At 37.3% G+C, this 26,766-nt stretch overlaps 1 long non-coding RNA gene across 2 annotated transcripts; it reads right to left on the bottom strand.

Annotated features, from left to right (window-relative positions):
- Positions 1 to 10,494: 10,494 nt before the first annotated feature.
- On the bottom strand, positions 10,495 to 26,342 carry LOC104231638 (uncharacterized). 2 transcript variants are annotated; one of them, XR_011403880.1, is made up of 6 exons: positions 26,266 to 26,342; positions 25,675 to 25,736; positions 25,545 to 25,579; positions 23,298 to 23,420; positions 18,035 to 18,104; positions 10,495 to 10,870 (listed from the first exon to the last, which is right to left on the bottom strand). It is a non-coding gene; the product is annotated as an uncharacterized lncRNA (long non-coding RNA). The 2 variants fall into 2 exon arrangements; XR_712121.2 differs by having other exon boundaries at positions 18,054 to 18,104.
- Between the last annotated feature and the right edge of the window lie 424 nt (positions 26,343 to 26,766).

The raw sequence follows: 26,766 nt of genomic DNA, 5'->3' as shown, positions 1-26,766 counted from the left end.
TATTAAGTAAAGATAAATCAATTTTATAACAAATTTCTTCTAAAAGAACAATTCAATTAAGTAAAAATCTAACATTTCGATGTAATACATTTATCGATATTGAACAGGACCACCCACTTTTGCCTCATTTGCCAAATGAATCATAACATCAAAGAATGTTGGCAGGAACACACGTTTTAATTTATAAATTGTCATCCGTATACTTTTATCTAGTATTTCTAACCTCTCCACATGCAATTCTTTGGCGCACAAATCACTAAAGAATAATGATAATTCAATTAAAGGATCATATGCATCCTTTGGAAAAATTCCTTTGATGATAAGTGGAACAATAAGATGAAAAAGGACATGGTGATCATGACTTTTCAGTCCATATATTCTAGCTTCATTAACATTGACACAACGACCAATATTAGAAGCATAAGCATCAGGAAACTTAACATCTTTGACGAGTTGATAAAATTGAATCTTCTCAGCCTTAGACATTGTATAGCTTGTCCGAGGAAGTATGTACTTATCCCCACTTTTTATTAAATGAAGGGGCTTTTTGATTTTCATCTCTTGTGTGTCCAATCGAGATTTCAATGTGTCATTTGTTTTTCCTTCAATATCCAACAGAGTTCCTATCACACTTTCAGTAATATTCTTTTTAATATGCATTACATCCAAATTATGCCTCAATAATAAAGTCCTCCAATATGGGAGTTCAAAAAATATACTTTTCTTCTTCCGATTGTCACATCGTTCAGCATCGCTTTTTTTTTGTGCTGCCACCAACTAACTCTTACGAAGATGTATTAAGTTGTGCAAGAACATCGTCTCCACTCAAAGCTTGTGGTGCAGGTCTTTCCTCCTTTGTATTATCAAAAGAACTTTTATTACGGCGATAAGAATGATTTATCTCCAAGAACCTACAATGACCCATATATAAATATTTTCTACCATGTTTTAAGTAAATGGAACAAGTATGTACATGACAAACTGGACAAGCTAATTTACCTTTAGTGCTCCAACCGAATAACATACCATAAGCTGGAAAGTCATTAATCGTCCATAACAAAGCAGCACGTAAATGAAAATTTTGTTTCTTAAAAGCATCATAAGTCTCAATTCCACTCTCCCATAAGGTTTTTAAATCATCAATGGAGGGTTGGAGGTATACGTCGATATTCATACCAGGACTTTTTGGTCCAGGAATAAGCAAGGATAATAAAATATTAGATTATTTCATGCATAGCCACGGGGGAAGATTATATGGAATTAAAACTACTTGCCACATGCTATAGGCATTACTCATCGAACCAAAAGGATTAAAACCATCTGAAGCAAGCCCAAGTCTTACATTACGTGTATCTGAAGTAAAACTTGAATGATTTTCATCAAAAATTTTCCATGTCAATGAGTCAACTGGATACCTTAATACTCCATCATCAACTCTCTTATTTTTATGCCATCTCATATCTTCCGTAGTTTGTTTTGTCATAAATAATCGTTTTAATCTTGGTATCAAAGAAAAGTATCTAAGAATCTTTCTAGGAATTCTTTTATTTCTCTTATTCAATTTTCTTGAAGCAACTCCATCATCAATATCTTCTCTTTTCCTTGCTATCCATTTTATTCACTACATTTAGGGCGTTGCTCAAGATCAGCATATTCCTTTCTATATAAAATGTAATTATTAACACATGCATCAATCTTCACATAATCTAGACCCAAATCTTTTATGATCTTTTGAACTTCATAGATAGAATTAGGGAGCACATTTCCTTTGGAAAAAGCATCACTCAATAATTTCAATAAAAAGTCAAAAGAAGTATTACTCCAGCTATATACACTTCATCTGAAAAAGACGCATTACAAACGAGAGTTTGGAGAACTTTTCACAATCTGGATATAAATTTTGTTCTGCATCCTTTAATAACCTATAAAAACGTTTAGCTTATATATTTGGCTCTTTGTACCTAGACTCGGTAGTCTCATCAAACTCGCAACTATTAGAGGGAATACCATGATACATGTCATGCAACATTTCATAAGTGCGAGCATCATCATTCCCTAAATTTGAATCTGTATCAGAATTTGTTTCATCATCTGAAGGTGAATCCGACTCGCCATGATAAATCCACCTATTATAGGTAGGATCTATTCCCCACTTAAGTAAATCCGTCTTCACATCATCGCGTGATTTTTTAAGTACATTATTATATTTAATGCACGAACACTGGATTCTTACACCAACCTCAGGATTAGAAAATTCAAAGCTCAAAAAATATTCCACACCATTCAAGTATTCTGGTAATGTCCTATTCTTAATAAGTAGCCAATTCTTATCCATCATATACCTACCTACAAGAAATATAAAACTATATAATTAGAATTATAAAACTATATATTTAACTTTCTCTCGCTGCTGTTAATGGCGCAAATGCAATTTAATAGGGTCACAATGCAAGAACGATCACCGGTTAAAAACTAAAAAATGCACATTATTACCATCTTCAAGATTATGCAGATTTACACCCGAACTCATACTCAAGATCAACCCGAGACACCAATTATTATGTAGATTTTTACACCCCAACTTCATAGTCAGACTCAACCCAAGACATCAATTAATAACTATAATAAAATATGTATTATTAACATATTCAATATTATGAGTATACAGTAGAATCCAACAAAAACTCTTGTTATTTCGCAAGTGAAATTGGGTACCATTAAAGAAGAAATTAACCACGTCTAAAATTTTATTCTATTGCAACTTTAACTTAAATTCCATAACTTAAAAAAAACAAAGAAAAAAGCAAAAACTAACAAAATAATACTAAGGAAAGGATTTACAAACTTGTCCAGAAAAATAAAAGCAAGGAAAATCAAAGCTGCTTTACTTTCTTCAAGCAAAAAATACGCCACTAAGAGGAGGAGTTGTTGAGAAAACTTTGTGTTTAGCAACAATTAGCATTCGTTGTTGCCAATTAAATTTTATATTTTATATTTATAATATTACTCCTAAAATATAGTAAGGAGAATGTAAAATATTTGGTAACAAGAAAAAATTGTGGTTAAAAATTGTATGATACAACAACAATCTAATTACAGTGTTGCCATTTATTAAACTTCGCCAAGAACGATAGTATTGTTGGTAAAAAGTTCGTTGCTAGTTTATATATATTTAAAATTTATTATATTATTTGTTAAATACTGGGTTGTTGTTATTGTTGTATTTATTAAATACGGTAACAAAATTAAAACTTTTGCTAACAAAAAAAATTGTGGGTAAAAATTCTATGATATAGCAACAAATAAATGAAGTTGTCATTTACTGTATTTTGCAACAATATTATTATTGTTGTAAAAAGATTATTCCCAATTCTATACTTTCTTGTAGTGTTTTTAATACTTTTTAAAGTCCAAGAATGAAGTTTTGAGCTATTTACGATAAATTACTAATTAATATTTTAACTATTTAAGCATAAATCATTAACATTGAAACTATTTTAACAATTCTAGATCATTAACCTTCTACTATTCACAATCAAACAAGAATTTCAAGATTTAAATATTGAAAAGCTATGTTGTTCAAGTAAAATAGGAATATTTCGCTCAGATCATTAAAAACGAAGATATTCTGCCAAGATCAATCGCGTTAGGACATGCCGTGCAAATTTTTGATTAATATAAGTAAGAAAAAAAATAGAAGGAAAAAAAACTTAAAATCCCCTCGTCCTCTCTACCCATGAGGCCCCACAAGACAATCTAAACGAATTACTCTTTACACAAATATTCGGTCATATTTATTGTTTTCTCTTTTCTAATCTCATATATATATATTATACACAATTATATACGTATAATACAAACATTATGCATGTATTATTTGAGTTAATTTTTCAAACCGATTTTTCAAGCTACTGCCGGCGGCCCAATAGAACCCGCCAAGCATGTTATATTGATTACATATATGGGATAGGCCTGCACGCAAGCAGCGGTTTTACTGATTTATGATAGCGCTTGGGCTGAATGAGCCCCTCTGGAGTCTGCACACGCACCTAGTGAGCGCCGTTCATTATATTAGGGGATGAATCTTCCCTGGACATGGATCTTGTCCGAAGCTTTTATATACCTGGGGATGGATCTTGCCCACAAGCTAGATTTGGCCCTACTCAGCACTGAGTGACTGTTGATCAGTTGATGAATATATTCTAGGATGGATCTTCCCTAGGTCAGATTGGCCATATCGGTACTAAGTGATTGGACATGATGAGTGGAAAGTGTAATACGGTGAGATTGAGTACTCTAAGAGTGTGAGTACATGAATACATCTCTGAGATACATGGCATTGACATGCACACATGACATACATGCATAGAGATGCATTTTTCTCATATTGTACGGTATCATGTCATTCATGACTTCTCACACATATTGATATATGGGCATAGAGAGGTATTTCACACTTGCTATTTGAAAAGAAAATGAAAATTCTTATTTATTGTGGAAACGATTTTTGGGAAAAATTTACAGATTTCAAACTTATTCATATTTTTGACGATTTCGGTAAAGGATTTGGGTTTTCACTGATATTCTTGAAAAGAAAAACTATTTTTGGGAAACCATGAAAAAGCTGAGCATTTTATCTCCGAGTTACTTCTTTTATTACTTGCTTTCCGTTGCTATGAACTGTTGTTGTCTGTCACGACCTAATTCCATAATAGGCCATGATGGCGGCCAACACCATCGACGGGCAAGCCAACGCGAAAAATACTAAATAAGCTCTCATTTACTTTTACCCAAAATAGTTGCAACGATTCTTTAAGTTGAAATAAAATCAGGAATGATTAGTAAAGTCAAAAATAATCATACAATCCCAAAAAAAAAATAATACAGTCTACTAATGTGTGTGGCAAGACCTGGTGTCACAAGTTGTGGGCAACTAGTAGAATATACAAAAGAATCACACTATCCTACTGTCCGAAATAGAATAGACAGCAAAAATACATAAGAGAAACTCCTTCAAGCTGCTGAACGGCACGGGAAGGGAAGCAGCTTACCGTAGAAGTCTCGAAATCCGCTCAGGGATGCGCACTAGACTAATAGCCAGATACACCTACCTCAGATCCTGTACAATTAAGTACAGAAGTGTAGTATGAGTACATAAAAAATATGTATCCAGTAAGTATCCCGTCTAATCTCGAAGAAGTAGAGACGAGAGGTCGACTCGATACTTACTAGGGTCAAATAATATGAGAAGGAATTTATAATAAGCATGGATAGCACAATTTACTAGCATTGTATGGCAAGGAATAACAGTTCTTTTCTCCAAATAATATCATGGGTATCCATTTACTTTTCAAGGCATATATGAAGTTCAGTCCACAGAGAAATACTAAGTAAGGCATGCACAAGTAATACCGAGGGACGTATGGCCCGATCCAACATAAAAGTAAATTGTGCATTGCCGAGGGTCGAACGGCTCGAACCATAGATGCATCTATTACCCCGCTCGCAAATCACACGTGCGATGCGGTCAAATATAAATAAACTCATCAATAAGCAGACAATAATTTATATCGGAGGAGTAGTTATTCACAGGAATATTCAAATTCTCTTTTAAAAGACCAAGCAAGATAAGGTTTCTCTACTAGTCTCATTTACCTTAATCAACATAATTTATGCGAATCTAAATTTATCATCAAGTTACAAGAATATCACATAGAGCATGCTTTTGGGTCCTAGACTACCCGGGCATAACATAATAGTAGCTACGCACAGACTCTTATCAACTTGTGCGTACGTAGCCCAGCATATAATACCAATTAATTGAATTATTATACCTATGGGGACAATTCCCTCTTACAAGGTTAGAAAGGAGACTTACCTCGCTCCAAAGTGCACTTCCAATACCAAAAATGAGTCCAATCCCTCAATTCGGAGCCGAACAATCCCAAACTAGTTAAATGAGGTAGGAACTAGTCAATATAGACTCACAAGATCAAATTCTAGCTATTTAAGCAATTTTTCAACCTTTAAGACAAGTTTCCTAAAATCCGACCCCGGGCCCACGTGCCCGGATTCCGAAATTTTTCGAAGAAAGTTGTTCTCTATAACCTAAGGATCATTAATATATGATTTCTAATTCATTCTATAACAAATTTCGTGGTTAAATCTAGCTTTTATTAAAACCCTAGGTTTTGCTCTAACCCCTTGATTTTACTTAAATTCTAGTGTTCAACCTACCCACGACACAATTATAAAACTAAGAATTAGTGGGATAAACTTACCTCAAGATGCTAAGTGGAAGTCTTCTCTCAAAAGCTCCCAAAATCTCCAATGGAGGAGTGAAAAGCGGTAAAAATGACTTAGAACCCGTATTAAATGAAGCTCACTGCTTCAGAAATTTCCGCATATGTGGTCCCGCTTCTGCGAGGAAGAGACCGCATCTGCGAAAATGGGCCAAGAGTGTTGGGATAGCTTCGGCAGTCTTGAAGCCGCTTTTGCGGCTTGGGAGCCGCTTCTACGGTTCCTGGCCTGGCCTGCCCTGGGCCGCATCTGCGATGGGAGGACCGCTTCTGCGGTCTAGCACCTGCGGTCAACCAAAAGCAAGTGCGGTTATGACAGAAGCAGATGCTTCAGCACTTCTCAAAATTTCTAAATTTGCTCGAGACTCGTCTGATTGACGCTCGGTGTTCCCGGGCCCCGCCCGAATATACCAAAAAGTCTAAAATCATGAAACGGACCTACTCAAACCTTCGGAACGCCTGAAACAGTGCTAAATCTAAGAATCACTCCTCAAAACCAATTGAGTCAAACTTATGAGCTTCAAGTTCTTAAATTTTCCTCTAACAAGCCGAAACGCACTTAAACTACTCGGATTGACACCAAATTTTGCGGGCAAGTCTTAAATATTATTTCGGACCTGTATCGGGGTTCGGAACCAACATACGAGCCCGATACCCGTGTGATCAATCATTAATTAGTTTCTTTAAATCTTTAAAACTTCAAATTAACAATTTCTAATAAAAAATCATTACTCGGGCTAGGGACCTCGAAATTCAATTCCGGGCATACGCCCAAGTCCCATATTTTTCTATGGACCCTCCGGGACCGTCAAATCACGAATTCGGGTCCGTTTGCTCAAAATATTGACCAAAGTCAAACTTAACCTTTTAAGAAATCCTAAGGAATCAAATGGGCATATTTCACTCCAAACTCTTCCAAATCCCGAACCAACCGTCCCCGCAAGTTGTAAATTAGCTAAAGCAAGCGCGGGAAGTTTTATTTAAGGGAACGGGGTTCTAAAAGGCAAAACGACCAGTTGGGTCGTTACATTCTCCACCTATTAAACAAACGTTCATCCTCGAACGGACATAGAAAAGTACCCGAGCTGCCGAATAAATGTGGATATATGCTCCGCATGTCCTCCTCGGACTCCCAAGTCGCCTCCTCGACTGGTTGGCCCCTTCACTGGACCCTCACCGCAGAAATACTCTTGGACCTCAACTGATGATCCTGTCTATCAATAATGGCAACTGGCTCCTCCTCACAACCCAAACTCTCATCCAGCTGAATAGTACTAAAGTCCAACACATGGGATAAGTCGGTATGATACTTCCGAAGCATCGATACATGAAAAACCGGATGAACTCCCAATAAGCTGGGGGTAAAGCCAGCTCGTAAGAAACCTCTCCAACTCTCCTCAACACCTTAAATGGGCCAATAAACCTTGGGCTCAGTTTGCCCTTCTTCCCGAATCTCATAACACCCTTCATTGGCGAGACTTTCAAGAGGACCTTCTCACCAACCATAAATGATACATCACACACCTTCTGATCCACGTAACTCTTCTATCTGGACAGAGCTGTGCGAAGCCTCTCCTGGATTAACTTTACCTTGTCCAAGGCATCCTGTACCAAATCTGTACCGTATAACTTAGCTTCACCAGGCTCAAACCACCCGATAGGAGCCGACAACGGCGACCATATAAAGCCTCGTATGGAGCCATCTCTATGCTGGACTGATAGTTGTTGTTGTATGCAAACTCTACCAAGGGCAAAGACTGATCCCACTACCCTCCAAAGTCAATCACACATGCTCTGAGCATATCCTCCAAAATCTGCACTATCCGCTCTGACTGCCCGTCGGTCTAAGGATGGAATGTTGTGCTGAGCTCTACACGGGTCCCCAACTCACTCTGAACGGCTCTCCAGAAATGAGAAGTGAACTGAGGGCTCCTATCTGATATGATAGAAACAGGCACACCATGCAACCGGACTATCTCCCGAATGTAAATCTGAGCATACCTCTCTGCTATATAAAAGGTTGCCACTGGAATTAAGTGGGTCGACTTGGTCAGCTTGTCAACAATGACCCACACTGAATCAAACTTCCGCAAAGTCCGCAGCAACCCAACTACAAAATCCATGGTGATGCGCTCCCACTTCACTCTAGTATAGGCATCTGCTGAAGTAGGCCACCTGGCCTCTGGTGTTCATACTTGACCTGCTGGCAATTCAAACACCTAGCCACATACTCTACTATATCTTTCTTCATCCTCCTCCACCAATAATGTTGCATAAAATTCCAATTCATATCCTAAAATACTCAATTTATAAACTAAAAGTTCAATTCATATCCTAAAAGTTCAATTCATATCCTAAAAGTTCAATTCATACACTAAAATTTTAATTCATATCCAAAAGGTTCAATTCATAAACTAAAAGTCAAATTCATATCCTAAAATACTCAATTTATAAACTAAAAGTTCAATTCATATCCTAAAATTTCAATTTATAAACTAAAAGTTCAATTCATATCTAAAAAGTTCAATTCATAAATTAAAAGTTCAAATCATATCCTAAAATTACAATTTATAAACTACAAGTCCAATTCATAAACTAAAATTCCAATACATAAACTAAAAGTCCAATTCATATCCTAAAAGTTCAATTCATTATCCTAAAATTTCAATTTGTAAACTAAAAGTCCAATTCATATCCAAAAAGTTCAAATCATATCTTAAAATTACAATTTATAAATTACAAGTCCAATTCGTAAACTAAAAGTCTAATTCATATCCTAAAGGTTCAATTCATATCCTAAACCCTAGATTCTAACTATACTATCAAGACAATACAAAGTATAATTCAAATCCAACTAAACTAAATTAAACTAATTAGTTAATAAAATTAATTAACAAAACTAATTAAAACAAGACCTAAACCCTAATCCTCAATAAAATACAATGTTCAAAGAATTGAAACACTAATTGAAACAATAAACTACAATACATCAAATATTGTAACACACACACTAGAAATAACAAAGATTGAAGGTTATAATTCTAATCTTGGTTTTTTTAGGTGGACAAGGAGAGAGAGAGGGGCGGCAGTGGTGGTGGCCGGCGAGCAGTGGGCGGCGAGCAAGGGGGCAGTGGTGGCGCGGGGTGGAGGATGGGATTTGGGTGAGCGAAGTAGAGGAGGGGGGGGGAGGAGAGAATTGGGGAAATTTTGGGGAAGGAAATAAGAGAAGGGGGGACCCGTTTTTGTCTTTGGATTTAGGAAAAGCGACCAACTTTGGTCGCTATTTTTGGTATGTAAATAAGTTTTGACCGTTTGACCAAAAATAGCGACCAACGTTGGTCGCTATTTAAAAAAAATAAATTGAAAATAGCGACCAAAGTTGGTCGCTATTTTTAAAAAAAAAATTATATAGTTTTTTTTCTTTTTTGGTTTTTAAATATTATAAGTTATAAAAAAATTATTTTTAGCTATAAATATTTATTTTATTTAACTATAATTATTATAAATAATTATTAACTATGTAATTACTTTTAATAGATTATAATAGCATCTATATAAAGTAATTTCTTAAGTTATATTTAAGTATATGAGTAATTTCATACACACGGATAAACTATATTGTAATTGATGATCAATCTTATACATTACTACATACGAATAATTAATGAATCGATAAACCAATATAATATTATTCTATTAATTGATATAATAGTATTCATTATTTGTATTATAACAGAGTTAATGAATTACATTCATTCATCACTAGGTTATAAGTCGATGAATCAATTATAACATATTAATTGATATAAGTCAAAACGTTTTGTTTTTAATATTGAATGATGCATCTGAGTAGGTTGTAAGTCGATGAATCAATTTACAAGTGTATAAATCCCTAAAATAACCCGATATATATAACTATATATATATAGTTATATATATATATATATATATATATATATATATATATATATATATATATATATGCAGAGGCTACTAAAATCCTTGTATGGCTTGAAATAAGCCTCAAGACAATGGAATATAAAGTTGACAAATGCACTTCTTCAAGCTAGTTTTATGCAAAGCAGTTATGATCACTCCCTATTCACAAAGAAAAGCAACAAAAACATTGTGGTTGTTTTGATATATGTTGATGATTTGCTAATAACAAGAAGCAGTAACAGTCTTAGTGAAGAGGCAGAGGCAACATTACTGTCACGACCCAAATCCCGACCCTGGTCGTGATGGCACATCTCGTGAAGACAAGGCCAGCCAGTCTAACCCAACTCGTCCTTTAAAACAGTAATTTAACACAAATATAGTATAAACATGGTTTAATAGTACCAAATAGCAGAAAGTATGAATAAGAAATGCGGAAATCCAGCCCGACACAACCCTAACTGGGGTGTCACAAGTCACGAGCATCTACTAGGGCATAAATACAACTGAAAGCCTGGAGTGTACAAATACAGACTAATGAAATGAGGATAGAGAAAAGCAGTACTGCGAACGCCGGCAGCTACCTTGCTAAACTCTGATGACTCTTCCTCCGATAAGCCAAAACATACCTGAATCTGCACACAAGGTGCAGGAAGTAATGTGAGTACTCCGACTCTGTGAGTAATAATGATAAATAAAGACTGAAGGCAATAAATCACGCAAAAACACTAGGCATTCCATACTGAAGTAGTAAAATCACTTTAAATAGTAAAGTAGTGAGAAATAAAGTGAAAATCCCTTTTTCCAACAAGTAAAGCAAGTAGTTTACAAGTAACAAAATGATGGAAATGTAAACAGCCCCTCAGAAAACATGTACAACAAATCGCCCCTCGGGCATAATATTAATAGAACCAGCCTTTAGGGCTCAATATCAGAACAGTGTCAGCCCCTCGGGCTCAATATTAGAACAGTAACAGCCCCTCGGGCTACCTCACAATCAGTCATATCAGCCCCTCGGGCATAGTATCAATCACTCAGAACAATGGGTATCCGCGCTCACTGTGGGTGTGCAGACTCCGGAGGGGCCCCTTACGGCTCAAGCGTTATATCAAGCCACCTCGTGGCATCATCTCTCAGCACTCGGCCTCAAATCACTCGGCACTCGGCCTCACATCACTCAGGCTACCTCGTGGCATATAAAGTATCTCAGGCCCTCGGCCTCATATCACTCAGCATATCCTCACATATGACCCTCGGCCTCACTCAGTTCGAAAATCATCACAAGCCTCTTGGGCATTTGTAAAATATAAAGTATCTCAGGCCCTCGGCCTCATATCACTCAGCATATCCTCACATATGACCCTCGGCCTCACTCAGTTCGAAAATCATCACAAGCCTCTCGGGCATTTGTAAAACAATAGTCCTCAGCACAAAACAACATTTAGAAATATCATTTAAGTTTCAAATCTGAGTAAAAGTGGCTGAGTTCGTAAAATAGTAGATATCAACAGGACTGAGTTCAAGTAATGAGTCAAAACAGTGAGGAAATAGTGATAAAATTTTTTGAAGGGTTCAAATAGTTGGCACGAAGCCGAAATATGACAATCAGCCCAAATCATGATGATAACAAACAAATTTCAGTCAAATACGCGGTAAAATCATCGACTAGGACGGACCAAGTCACAATCCCCAGTAGTAAAAGACCCCACGCTCATCATCCAGCGCGTGTCTCACCTCAATATAGCATTATGATGTGCAATCCGGGGTTTCAAACCCTCAGAATATCATTTACAATCATTACTCTCCTTGATCCGGTCCAAAATCTAGCCCGCGATGCCTCGCCCGCACGAATCGACCTCCGGATGCTCCAAATCTAGCCACAATCAATGCATAATCATTAAAATATGCTAAGGGAGCGAAGCCCACTCGAAAATATCCAATTTAACATCAAAATCCCGAAATTGCTCAAACCCGGTCCCCGGGCCCACGCTTCAGAATTCGACGAAACTCACAAAATCCGACAACTCATTCAACCACGAGTCCAACCATACCAAAATTACTAAATTCCGATAACAATTCGGCCTCCAAATCTTCAAATCTTATTTTCAAATCCCTAGGTCCAAATCCCCAATTTACACCTCAAAAACATGTAATCTAGTCGGATTATTCGATGATAATTCAATATTATGGAGTAGAAATGATCACAAGTGACTTACCTCAAGATTTCCCATGATTTCTTGCTCAAAAATTGCCCCAAGCCGTGTTCTTTCACCCAAAAAAAAGGTCAAAATGAGCAGAAAAATGCAACAACTTTAATAAATCTGATTCTGGTCGCTAAAGGACCCATTCCCGTCGCTAAAAGTCCCAAATCTGGTCGCTAAAGGTGCGCACCAGATCCTGCTGCACCAACAATATTTATTTTCACTAAAAAGGCTCTAACTCCACCATACGAACTCGGAGTTCGATGATTCTTGTTCCTATGAGTCACAAATAATGATACGAACATAGTCCTTCAATTGAAACTCAATTCGAAGCTCGTTTGCTTAATGCGATATCCATTTCCCCTCTTAAACAATTAACTCATTATTCGCGAAAAAACCCAATCGCGACTTGATGAAATTAGACCAAACTTTCCAGATCACTCCTATAATTCATTATCAAAATTTTGGAAGTCTCAAAATCAAATTTCGATCTCTAGAACTAAAAATGGACCTTTGGATCATTACATGCGTATGCTCAAAATGCCAAAAATCTTTCAAAAACTCTTCCAAAACATACCCGAGCCTCATGGGACCCCGGCCAAACATGCCAACACACCCCATAAAATAATTCAAACTTGTTCCAACCTTCGGAATGCTCAAAAAAATATCAAAACATCAAATCACCATCGGATTCAAGCCTAAGAATTCCAAAACTTCCGAATTCCGAATTCAATCAAAAAGTCTATCAAACCCCGTCCGAATGACCTGAAATTTTGCGCACACATCACAAATGACACAACGGACCTACTCCCATTTCCGGAGTTCCATTCCGACTCTGATATCAAAATCTCACCTATCAACAGGAAAACGCTGAAATCTCAATTTCGCCAATTCAAGCCTAAACCTTCCACGGACTTGAAAAATGCATTCCGATCACGCTCCTAAGTCTCAAATCACCTAACAGAGCTAACCAAACCATAAAAATTCTAATCCGAGATCAAATACAAACAAGTCAAATCTTGGTCAAACCTTTCAAATTTTAAGCTTTCAACTGAGACTGTTCTTCCAAATTCATTCTGATTAACCTGAAACCCAACACCAACGATTTACATAAGTCATATTACAACACACGGGGCAAGTCATGACCGAGAACTGGCGAGCAAAGTGCAAAAGCTCAAAACGACCGGTCGGGTCATTACATCCTCCCCCACTTAAACATACGTTCGTCCTCGAACGTGCCCAGAGTTGTTTTAAAAGCCAACCAATTGCTGAATAAACTCACCATGCGCATACCTGGGGGTGATCCCATGTCACCCTATCTCACATAGGTACGATAATACAATATAACTGAAATTTCACAATCCATCCTAGTGCATAAAACATAGAACCACATTTCCACTTCTAAAATCATCAATACGATCAGAATCTCACATTTATACTATGAATAAGTCCGAACAAGTTGTAACAAACCATCTATGCTATCTCAGGTGCAATCACATGATGTACCACATAACTCAAACACTTCTAGTGATAACTTCTAATCACAGCAGCTACACACAACATCCGTATACCGATAGGAAAACTTTTATCAACTAAAATCTCATCCCAACACTTTCATATACTGCCAATAATTACTAGAACACGCAGTAAGCCATAATCATTTTCCAGATCAACCATTCATGAAGCCACTTCTCCTTTGGCGAATACCATAGCAAATTTCTTAGCCGAAGCTCGGTATTATCCTTCCAATATGCTGAAATCGAACCCGTTCGTATTCATTAATGATCCCAACGATCTCCTTTAATCCTACACACTACTATGGTGACATGACACATCAGTACAGGCCTAAGCCACCCCTTGCATAATACGTGCACCAATAAACAACAGTCTGAACATATCTCCAATCATGAAAATGACTCAAATGAAAGAGTTGTACCTCAAGCTCACCAGTACCACCACAATGCAAGGCTGAGAACCCATCTCACATCATAGAAATAGAACACATGAATCTAACCTGCAAGGTCATACCTCCACATAACTTCGTTGCGATGCGCGATCCTATCCAACACTGTTCCACATGAGCCATCTCAAGCCACTATGCTCGAAATCGATAACCACACACAATTTAATGTCTGTAACTAAAGCAAACCATCATACCCATGGTATAGCAAATAACCTACACCACACAAACCCGAAAGGACATAACCAATACACAATTCACCGAGTAACACCCAATTTCTCTTCCCGCTCAACTTCCGCTATGAAACCCCAATAGAACCGCACCCTAGGTGCCTACAACTGACAAGTCACAACACCTATCCCAACAATACAATTCGGAGCCAACCAAGCCGACTCAAGTTAGAACACGCATCCACATTGGCCTGCCAACGAACTCATTATCAAGGAAATCCTGAAGCTACTCCTTCGACTCCTTTAACCCTGCCAGTGCCATACGATACAGTGCTCGACATCAAATTAATACCGAAATGAACAACCTTGCCTGGCGACATGCCCGACCACAAGAAAACACATCTGAAAAGTCCCTCACCACCGGAACTGAAACAATATGAGGAGCCTCAGCACTGACATCCATCACGAGAACCCAAATAAGGAAGACGATCCTTCCCAGCTATCCGCTGGGTCTTTGAATATAAACCCATTCTGCTAGAACATAATCCGTCGAACCACGACACTCAATCCATGGCATTTTCGAAATAGCCAACAGCGCCGCCTTAGCGTAATAGTCCAGAATGACATAACACAGAGACAACCAGTCTTAAACCAATATCATATCCAAAATCTAACATGCCAAGTGCAAAAGATCCACTCGGGTCTCCAAATCTATATGGCACATGAATCAACATACCTTATCCCAATTCCGCCGTTTGAATGCATACCACACCTTAAATGCCCAATCATTCCACGAAAGATACTCTAAAATTCCCCTGTGTCGCCAAGAAAACTCGAATATCAGTAGTCGATCTAACAAGAAAGTACCGCAATTCTACCGAAGTACCATCAACTTAATCACATTGTCTTTCTAAAACATATAACCTCGTCAAATCACTCCCATTTAGCAATACCATTTCCTTAATCATCCGGAGATCATCCCCCTAATCATCTGAAACTGCACATGCTACCTAAGAATTCATGACTTTCCATTCAGAACTGAACTGTAACCTTCCACACGCAATTGTCAATCCTCCACAACCTGCCACATATACCATACCATCTCAGGATAACATGAGAACTCCATCTTCCTTTCGAGCCACAAACATCTACGTACTCAATTGGTCAAGAACTTTCCATTGGTCCCAATCTAGAAGAAAAATCACTATACATCCCATGCTCCACATGCCCATAGAAAATATACATCTCCCAACCGTGGTAAAAACCATCAAGAACTCTCCGAGTTCCCTTTGCACAAATCAGACATGTCAGGACTGAATCCTTCTAACTCGATCAAGCTAAGCAAGCCATCAAAACCTAAGAGCATCGCCACAAAATACTTGAAAGAACTCATTACCTCAAACACATACAAGGAATTAATCATATCCTTACCATACCGATTCGGTCTACTATCAAGCTACTCCATCTATCTTAATTTCCTTCTGATTCATCTTCAACTTGATATTCTCTCTTACTGTAGCACCAAAATTCCTCAACCTAGGATTACCACACGAGACCCAAGCATAAAACCACACTGTCTAAGACCCATAAGCCGTTGAATACCCTCTCAAATATTCCCAAAAACACCACATATGAAATACTTGCTCTAAAGAACTTCTTGTGAATCTAAATACGTTACCTCCTAATACTGATACATAGAATCCCACAATTAATATAGAAAACACCACAAGTCTTGACATCTTCCAAGGAAAACTCAGTCTCTAACCACATATACAACTTTAACTTACCCTATTGATACATGTAGAATCTTGAACACATTAGAACCACTCCTACGAGTTATTCACTCTACTCAAACCGTAATTAGTCTGATCAAATGAACCGATCAACCTGTGCCTCATTAGCATTCCGACACCGTAGAATGTGACATTATTCCATTACAACCAAGCAACTTCCTACTCTATGCATCGAGCATCCTTTACCAATAACAACTCAAGACATTTCGTGATTCTTACACAATTATGAAGCATACTATATACCTTGTTAAGAATTTTTCCTTTACTCGAGCCATCCTCGGTCTCAATTTCTGCAAGCCATAACTGATTCACCCGCACGCCTTCAACTAGCACCAACGTAGCACCTAACCGTGCAATCAACTACTCACAGCAGACTCCCCCACTTGCTTAGAGCCATAGATCAAAATACTCTCAATAACTCATAACACTTATACTCTATTGATGCCACAATACCATAGTGAGATTAAACTCAAATCTTTTATAAACTGGTGAAAACACAGATCATCTAGAATTTTAACTCTTCTGCAAATCTCGCAATTCACTCGCGCAACAGTCAAGCGTGCTCTCTGAAGTGACCCACATTCAATTTTTAACACTTATATTTCACTGGTAAGTGAGATCTTCTAACAGACACATAAAGATCACACAACCCCACAATTCTTCGCAGGGGATAACCCAACTGCTTTGCCTTCCATTAACATTTATGTATATCTTCCACTGTCACAAACCTTATGCAATCGCTTAGTCTTCCTGAGTCTGAACTCATATCGCAACATGAAATTTACTTCACTCTCAACTGGGAAACATGAAATGATCCTTCACATGCCCATAACTCGGGGCTATACCTTAAATCAAGGTGGAATTCCAGCACCTAATAGTTTTTCTATCCTCCAACAGGCCTTCCTTGCCGCTTCTAAATCATATGGATACATCTCGCAGTACTAACATGCTCATCACATAGTTATCCAACCGTCACTCCCACTAATAGGGACAATACCAAACATATAAGTTCAAAACACTTGATCACACAATCAGCACCTCGGTGCTCAAGCCATAGGAAAAGATTCGGCCTCAAGTCCTCTAGACTGCCCAACATCAAACTCACAAAGATCACATCTCGCCTTTGATCAGGGGATCACAAGCCATCAGGGCACTTCTAACACTGAGCGCACATGCACGCATATGAACACGTGGAAGGAATTTCAAGAGTTACTTTTCAAGCTGAATCAAGGACGCACGATGAGAATTCAAGAATGTGAAGTTTTTCCTAATGGTTCTACAGCCTCCTGAGGATAAATACAGACGTCTCCGTACCGATCCGCGAGACTCTACTAAATCTGCTCATGACTCGGAGAACTATGTAGCCTAGGCTCTGATACCAACTCGTCACGACCCAAATCCTGACCCTGGTCGTGATGGCGCCTCTCGTGAAGACAAGGCCAGCCAGTCTAACCCAACTCGTCCTTTAAAATAGTAATTTAACACAAATATAGTATAAACATGGTTTAATAGTACCAAGTAACAGAAAGTATGAATAAGAAATGCAAAAATCCAGCCCGACACAGCCCTAACCGGGGTGTCACAAGTCACGAGCATCTACTAGGGCATAAATACAACTAAAAGCATGGAGTGTACAAATACAGACTAATGAAATGAGGAGAGAGAAAAGCAGTACTGCGAACGCCGGCAGCTACCTTGCTAAACTCTGATGACTCAGCCTCCGATCAGCCAAAACATACCTGAATCTGCACACAAGGTGCATGGACTAATGTGAGTACTCCGACTCAGTGAGTAAAAATAATAAATAAAGACTGAAGGCAAGAAATCACGCAAAACCACAAGGCATTCCATACTGAAGCAGTAAAATCACTTTAAACAGTAAAGCAGTGAGAAATCAAGTGAAAATCCCTTTTTCCAACAAGTAAAGCAAGTAGTTTACAAGTGAGTAACAAAATGATAGAAATGTAAACAGCCCCTCGGGTAAAACATGTACAACAAACCGCCCATCGGGCATAATATTAATAGAACCAGCCTCTCGGGCTCAATATCAGAACAGTAACAACGCCTCGGGCTATCTCACAATCAGTCATATCAGCCCCTCGGGCATAGTATCAATCACACAGAATAATGGGTACCCGCGCTGACTATGGGTGTGCAGACTCCGGAGGGGCCCCTTACGGCCCAAGCGCTATATCAAGCCATCTCGTGGCATCATCTCTCGACACTCGGCCTCACATCACTCAGGCCACCTCGTGGCATATAAAGTATCTCAGGCCCTCGGCCTCATATCACTCAACATATCCTCACATATGACCCTCGGCCTCACTCAGTCCGAAAATTATCACAAACCTCTCGGGCATTTGTAAAACAGTAGTCATCAACTCAAAACATCATTTAGAAATATCATTTATGTTTCAAATCTGAGTAAAAGTGGCTGAGTTTGTAAAATAGTAGATATCAACAGGACTGAGTTCAAGTAATGAGTCAAAACAGTGAGGAAATAGTGACAAAATTTCCGAAAGGTTCAAATAGTTGGCAGAAAGCCCAAATATGGCAATCAACCCAAATCATGATGATAACAAACAAATTTCAGTCAAATACGCGGTAAAATCATCGACTGGGACGGACCAAGTCACAATCCCCAGTAGTAAAAGACTCCACGCTAATCATCCAGTGCATGTCTCACCTTAATATAGCACTACGATGTGCAATCTGGGGTTTTAAACCCTCAGAATATCAGTTACACTTATTACTCACCTCGATCCGGTCCAAAATCTAGCCCGCGATGCCTCGCCCGCATGAATCGACCTCCGGATGCTCCAAATCTAGCCACAATCAGTACATAATCATTAAAATATGCTAAGGGAGCGAAGCCCACTCAAAAATATCCAATTTAACATCAAAATCCCGAAATTGCTCAAACCCGGCCCCGAGCCCACGCTTTAGAATTCGATGAAACTCACAAAATCTGACAACCCATTCAACCACGAGTCCAAACATACCAAAATTACTAAATTCCGATAACAATTAGGCCTCCAAATCTTCAAATCTTATTTTCAAATCCCTAGGTCCAAATCCCCAATTTACACCTCAAAAACATGCAATCTAGTCGAATTATTCAATGATAATTCAATATTATGGAGTAGAAATGATCACAAGTGACTTACCTCAAGATTTCCCATATTTCTTGCTCAAAAATCGCCCCAAGCCGTGTTCTTTCACAAACAAAAGGTCAGAATGAGCAAAAAAATGCAACAACTTTAATAAATCTGATTCTGGTCGCTAAAGGACCCATTCCCATCACTAAAAGTCCCAAATCTGGTCGCTAAGGGTGCGCACCAGATCCTGCTGCACCAGCAATATTTATTTTCACTAAAGAGTCTCTAACTGCACCAACTGCACCATACGAACTCGGAATTCGATGATTCTTATTCTTATGAGTCACAAATAATGATACGAACATAGTCCTTCAATCGAAACTCAATTCGGAGCTCGTTTGCTCAGTGCGATATCCATTTCCCCAGTTAAATAATTAACTCATGATTCGCGAAAAAAACCCAATCGCGACTTGATAAAATTAGACCAAACTTTCCAGATCGCTCCTATAATTCATTATCAAAATTTCAAAAGTCTCAAAATCAAATTTCGATCTCTAGAACTAAAGATGGACCTTTGGATCATTACATGCTTATGCTCAATATGCCAAAAATCTTTCAAAAACTCTTCCAAAACATATCCGAGCCTCATGGGACCCCAGCCAAACATGCCAACACACCCGATAATATAATTCAAACTTGTTCCAACCTTCAGAACGCTCAAAACAACATCAAAACATCAAATCACCAACGGATTCAAGCCTAAGAGTTTCAAAACTTCCGAATTCCGAATTCGATCAAAAAGTCTATCAAACCCCGTCCGAATGACCTGAAATTTTGCACACACATCATAAATGTCAAAGCGGATCTACTCCCATTTCCGGAGTTCCATTCCAACTCCGATATCAAAATCTCACCTATCAACCGGAAAATACCGAAATCTCAATTTCGCCAATTCAAACCTAAACCTTCCACGGACTTCCAAAATGCATTTCGATCACGCTCCTAAGTCTCAAATCACCTAACGGAACTAACCAAACCATAAAAATTCTAATTCGAGATCAAATACAAACAAGTCAAACCTTCGTCAAACTTTTCAAATTTTAAGCTTTCAACTGAGACTATTCTTCCAAATTCATTCTAATTAACCTGAAACGCAACACCAACGATGTTCATAAGTCATAATACACCACATGGGGCAAGTCATGTCCGAGAACTAGCGAGCGAAGTGCAAAAACTCAAAACGACCGGTCGGGTCATTATAATTACACAAGAACTTCAAAATGAAGGATCTAGGTAAGTTCAGGTACTTCTTAGGAATTGAAGTGATGAGATTAGATAAAGTCATTCTTCTAAACTAAAGAAAGTATGCATGTGTTGGAGCTAATTTCAAAGGTAGGATTGAGTGACTACAAGCCAGTCTCAACACCTATGGAATCACAACCTTACTACTGTTGACTATGACAAGCATGTTGGTAATACTGGAGATGCTCCACTGAAGATTCATGTCGTTATCAGAAACTAATTGGTAAATTGCTATATTTGACAATTGCAAGGCTTGACATATGTTTTACAATCCAAGTATTGAGCCAGTTTATGCAATCTCCTAAGGAGTCCCATATGGAAGCAACATTAAGAATGGTTAGATACATCAAAGGAAGCCCTGGACTAGGAATCCTTTTGAGCAATGGACAAACCAATACTCTCAAAGTATACTGTGATTCAGACTGGGCAGCATGCCCAAATACAAAAAGATCTATCATAGGTTATGTGGTTAAATTGGGAGACTCATTGTTATCTTGGAAGTCAAAGAAGCAACAGACAGTGAGAAGAAGCTCTGCAGAGGCTAAATATAGAAGCATGGCAGCAGCTGTTGCAGAAGCAATATGGATGACAGGTTTACTAAAGGAGCTAGGGAACAATGTAGAAAAATCTGTACACTTACATTGTGATAGCAAAGCATTTCGAGCCCATAATTGCCAATCCAATCTTTCATAAGAGGACCAAATATATAGAGATATATTGTCATTTCGTCAGGGAAAAAATCAAACATTTCCTCGAGGAAAGAATCAAACAAGGATTGATCAAGACAGAGTATATACCCACAAAACAACAACTTGCAGACTTGATGACTAAAGGACTGGGGACAGCTCAACATGAGTTGTTACTCTCCAAGCTAGGAGTGTTGAATGTCTTCCACCCTCCAGCTTGAGGGGGAGTGTCAACACAGCTAGAGGAACAACTCAGTTAAATGAGCGAGGGATCAATTTATAATTACTGAAAACTAGAGGGAGCTGAAAGAAGAAGGTTGTTAGAATTCAGTTAGTGCGCCTTCTTCTTCTATATAACAAGTTCCACTTGTATGAGATTGAGTAATGAAAACATTTCTTCTTCCTTCTCCTCTTTCTCTCGAATGTTCTTAGCTTCTAAGGCAATGTACTCTGCCTTGCATGGCATAGCATAGAACCTCCATTGTCGAGCAAATCTTACCACTGCCCAGCTCAACTTAACACTTTGAAGGAAAAAGATGATGGTGCATCTTGAAATACTAAAGTGGTACGCTCTTTTAGCTTTGAGCTTCGATAATCTTAGTGTGAGGTCAATAACTTATCAAAAGAATCTTAATGTGCAGTAACCATGTACATATATTCCGATGCTACATTAGCCAAGAGCATAATCAAAACACATCTATAATCACATTAACACTTTTCCAAGAATTAAATGAAACACTAAAGTTTTAGGGCAATTGTAGCTCATAAAGACACGGAAGGCAAGTTTTATAAAGAATATAAATGCACTCGGTCACCTTAGGGGTGGAAAAATAGATAATTTTGGTTCAATTTATGCAAGCTAAATGCTAAGGAAAAAAATATAAGGGAACAGAAGAGCAGTACTTACCGAAACCAAAATTATGAAAAAATAGATGCAGGAAGAAGATGGAACAAAAGAAAGCAAGTAAAGCATCATATTTAGACAAGCGCATCCAAAAGAGTTCGAGAAAAAAATCAAAATTTCAGCAGCAAAGAATTCAATTATAGACATGCAATTGAGAAGCCAAAAAGAGAGCAAGTAATTTGTGCTCTATTGAATTCTGGTTTAGAGGAAATCAATTCATATTTGTTTGGCTCATGCTGAGCACCAAAAAAGCTCTTGCTCGTTAGAAGTATGGCGTGTGCAAAAGAGGTACAAATAGTTCATGCATGTCTATCAGAATGCCAAGACTAAAAAATATGAGATGAATAAGATTTATTAGATATATAAAAGAATCAATTTTTAAAATGGATTATTCAAAAAATAACAAAAGAGATTTTTGATCAGAAGCAAACCCGAAGCTAATCAATCAATAACCTGGAATTCTGAGTTGTTGTAAAGAAAACATGAAGAACAAAAGAACGCAGAAATATAGTGAAAGGCGAAGATCAATTAGAACAAAATAGAGAAACTTTGTTAAAGGAAACAGTTAATGTCACAAAGGAGAGAGCCAAAAGATGATGGACGGGAAGTGCAAAAAGGTGAAGATGAAGGGGGATTCGGAAAGAAAAAAGTAACTCTAGTACAATTGAAGGCCACGTAGTGATAGTGGCTACTGGCTAGCGATGTTTAGACACGTACATACAGCTGCAAACCTAAGCTTTGAAATGACAAAAATACCGTTATAATGAATTTTTAATGGCCAAAAACAGGCACGTCGAAACCCCAGCTTTTTCTATATAATAGACTAGACGGTAATTGCCCGTGCCAGTACGGGCCCAATAGTATAGAAGATGTAACTTTTATTTTTAATCAATTTCATTTTGATATGAGAATCGAGAGAACTAAATTAGTCGGTAGTAATTAACATACTTTCTAAACATTGTCATGCATCTTTGTTTGTGCTTCATTATACCATAAGCTCAAATTTAGCATGCTCCAAAGAACTCCTGCCAGTAAAAAGAGTGCAAGTACACACGAATACACCACACATAGCTGCACAACATGCAATAAATACATTAGAACTAGAAACCTCCTTCCACTCTAATAAAATTTATTTAACTACTATAACAAAATTATACCAAACACATGGAAAAAGGGGTAGCTGTAGGCAAACCCCAATAACTGTATCCTGCCATAAAGGAATTCGAGAGTAGCCGGCACATAGGCATAATGAACGCAAGGAATTCGCTCATCATGGCTCATCTCTTCATTTTCATTTCTCATGAAAAAAATAAAAGGTCTTTATGGAACAAGTGTACAATTGCATATTGACTATTTAATATGAACGTACTTTCACCTTTATTAATCTGCATACTTCTTCTCTAGTACTCTATCATTATTGCAGCAGTTGCGCCAATTATAGGACGCGAAATTTCATTTAACATGCTTGCTAGATTTTCATCTTTTTATGTACAAGTGTATTGGAAAAACATTTAGGGGAAGAAGTAGAAGAAACAAACTCATTCTTTTATGCTCGAAATGAAATTATAGCCTATTAAGTGTTTTTTTTTTTTTGGCCAAAAGTGCTTTTTTAGCTAATAATATTTTTTCACAAAATTAAGATATTTGGTCAAACTTTTAGAAGGAAAAAATTACTTTTGAGTAGAAGTAGAAGTTATTTTTGAAAATTTAAAAATGCTTCTCCGGTTGATTTGTCAAACACAAACTGCTTCTCACCATCTAGTTGTAACGGAGGCAATTTTAGATTTTCACAATGAACATTCCATTCAGGTATTATCACTCATCTCATTATAGGAACAGAGTTAGTTTCTTCTTTATCCATCTTCAGTTAGTATAGGAAGATATTTACATATATTCCATCTATTTGGGTTTTATCTCAGCAACCCACAACCCCCCCCCCCCCCCACAAAAAAAAAGTCCTTTCTTAGCTACATCAACATTTGAAGATGATGTGAGTCATAACTTGAATAGACTAAATCAATGTGATAAAATGAGAGAATTGACAGTTTAAGGATTTTTAGCAACAAAATCCGATGCTGAGCAAAGACTAGGAATGAGAAAGTAATAATAAGGGTTACTGCAGAAAGAGAAAAATTACCAGGAATCAACCCTAATATATACTTCATACTTGTATAAACTTAGACTATAAATAATTGCAATCCATAAATTAAATATAAATGAGTGCTAAATAAAAAACTGCAGACAAATTACAACTTTATTTGGTTATACACAGTACATAAAAGATTGTTTAGCGTAAATCGATTACTTTGCCTCTTAAAATTACAACTTCAGAAGCTAAAAAGCTAACAGCTTGAAAAAGACATTACATGAGACATTACACGACATTCATCATTCACCAACATCTAGCTAGCGCCAGATTGTTCGTTTAATCCTTCGTTTAATCTAACAAACCATTTACGCCCTTTGTCCCATTTTACGTGCACACTTTTTTTTTAGTTCGTTTCAAAACGAGTAACAAGTTCTTATATCTAGTATAACTTAAAACTTACAATTTTACCTTTAATGAGATATTGTATAGTCATACAAATGTCTACGGCTTGTTTTAGAACACAAATTTTAGAAGTCTTTCTTTGTTAAACTACGTGTCAAGTCAAGCTACACCACATAAAATGAGACAGAAGTACTAAAAATTATCACAACCCAAGAATCACAAACCATTAGTTAGTAATTATCTACTGTTAGTCTGCAATAGACACTAGAAATTTTCTAAGCAACAAGAACAACAGCAAAAATCAAGAAATCAAGCTACAAATGCCCCCACGATATTACAACCTTGAGCAGACAAAACTTTACATGTTAATTGCCAACGAGAAATTATTATCCACTTAATAATTTCTAACATGAACTAAACTGCTTCAAGGGTAGAATTTGTATTAATGCTAGCCTTTGAATTTAGCGGTCCTTATATATCGTATTATCAATCAAAATACGGTCCAAAGATAAAATCACTATTTGATAGGGCTTCTTCCTAAACCTATGAATTTTATAGGACCTTGACCCCCAAGAACAAAAGACAAGAGGCAGACTTAAAACTTATAGCAGCAATAAGAGAGAGTAAAATCTAAGTACAAAAGAGAAATTTTATCACAACGTTGAAGTTTTGTATCTGGTAAAATAAAGACAGTGAATGCTTACACAGTACAGCAAACAGTAATCCTCCTTTCATAATCCTATGAAAGGAACGAAGACCAGGAATGAGAAATTGATGACAAGGGTAGAGTTACTGCAGAAAAAGAATAATGGGAATCAAACTAAAGAAGATTACCTGAACTAAAACCCAATAGCTGAAGCCTTTATGTAGATGGTGCAAAAACTCGAATCTCGTTCCTGTTATTCAGACACAGATAAACAAAATCAGCAGTAGTTTACCGTGACAGAGCCATGAAAAAGCAGAACCGAGGAGATGAAATTGAAGAAAAGAAATATTAGAAGAGAAGAACCCAAAAGATTACGAAACAGGAAAAAAGGATTAGGATAAAATAGAATAAAATTCGGGGAAAAGATATGAAGAAATGAAGTAAACAACTCCAAACTTTATTAAGAAGTGTGAAGTTATACCCAATTTTTTTTTCCTATTTATTAGGCTTACACCTATATCAGTGTCATCAACTCAGAATCACAGAAATCAGAGGTACTTGAGATTAGGACAAGATGAAGAGATTGAAAGTAGTATATCATCGGAGGAATCTATGATGGCTGAGATTGTAACAGAGAAAAAAAACCCCTAATTTCAACCATCAAAACCCTAACTCGAAAATCTGTAATTAATTCACTCTATTTTAACAAATTTAAAACATAAAAGAAGGAGAAAGAGATAGAAAACAATAAAATTGATATTAAGGAATAAGAAAAGCACCTGCATAAATTGAAGAGATGAGGAAGACGAAGATATCTGAAGCTTGTCAATTGTGATGTACAGAAATCCAATAAAACCCACCTATGTAATAACGTAAACGTACACGTAATAGTTGGGTAGATATAAAAAAGCCACGTATACAGATAAGCTCAAAAGTCTAATATGCCCTCAAACAAAACTTAAATTACACATAAGCAAGCATGTCGAAACTCATGCTCTTCTAAAGAAGAGAAAAATTCTGACAAAGTTGATGAAGGGATCAAACGACAATGCACGCGGTTTGGGCTTCCTCCACAGGGCGGATGCAGCATAGAGTTAATGGGTTCAATTGGATCCAACACTTTTAATGCGGAGCATAAATTTATATGTAAAAATCACAAAAAATATAATAAATAATAGATATGAACCTATAACTTTACAATATAATGGGTTCAATGTTAAAAGCTTTAAATATTGAACCCATAGAACTAAAATCATAGATCCGCCTATGTTCCTCCCTCT

The sequence above is a fragment of the Nicotiana sylvestris genome, chromosome 11, assembly GCF_000393655.2.
Source record: "Nicotiana sylvestris chromosome 11, ASM39365v2, whole genome shotgun sequence".
Classification (NCBI taxonomy): domain Eukaryota; kingdom Viridiplantae; phylum Streptophyta; class Magnoliopsida; order Solanales; family Solanaceae; genus Nicotiana; species Nicotiana sylvestris.
Note: the sequence above shows the minus strand (reverse complement) of the source record. Positions and strands in the feature narration are given on the sequence as shown.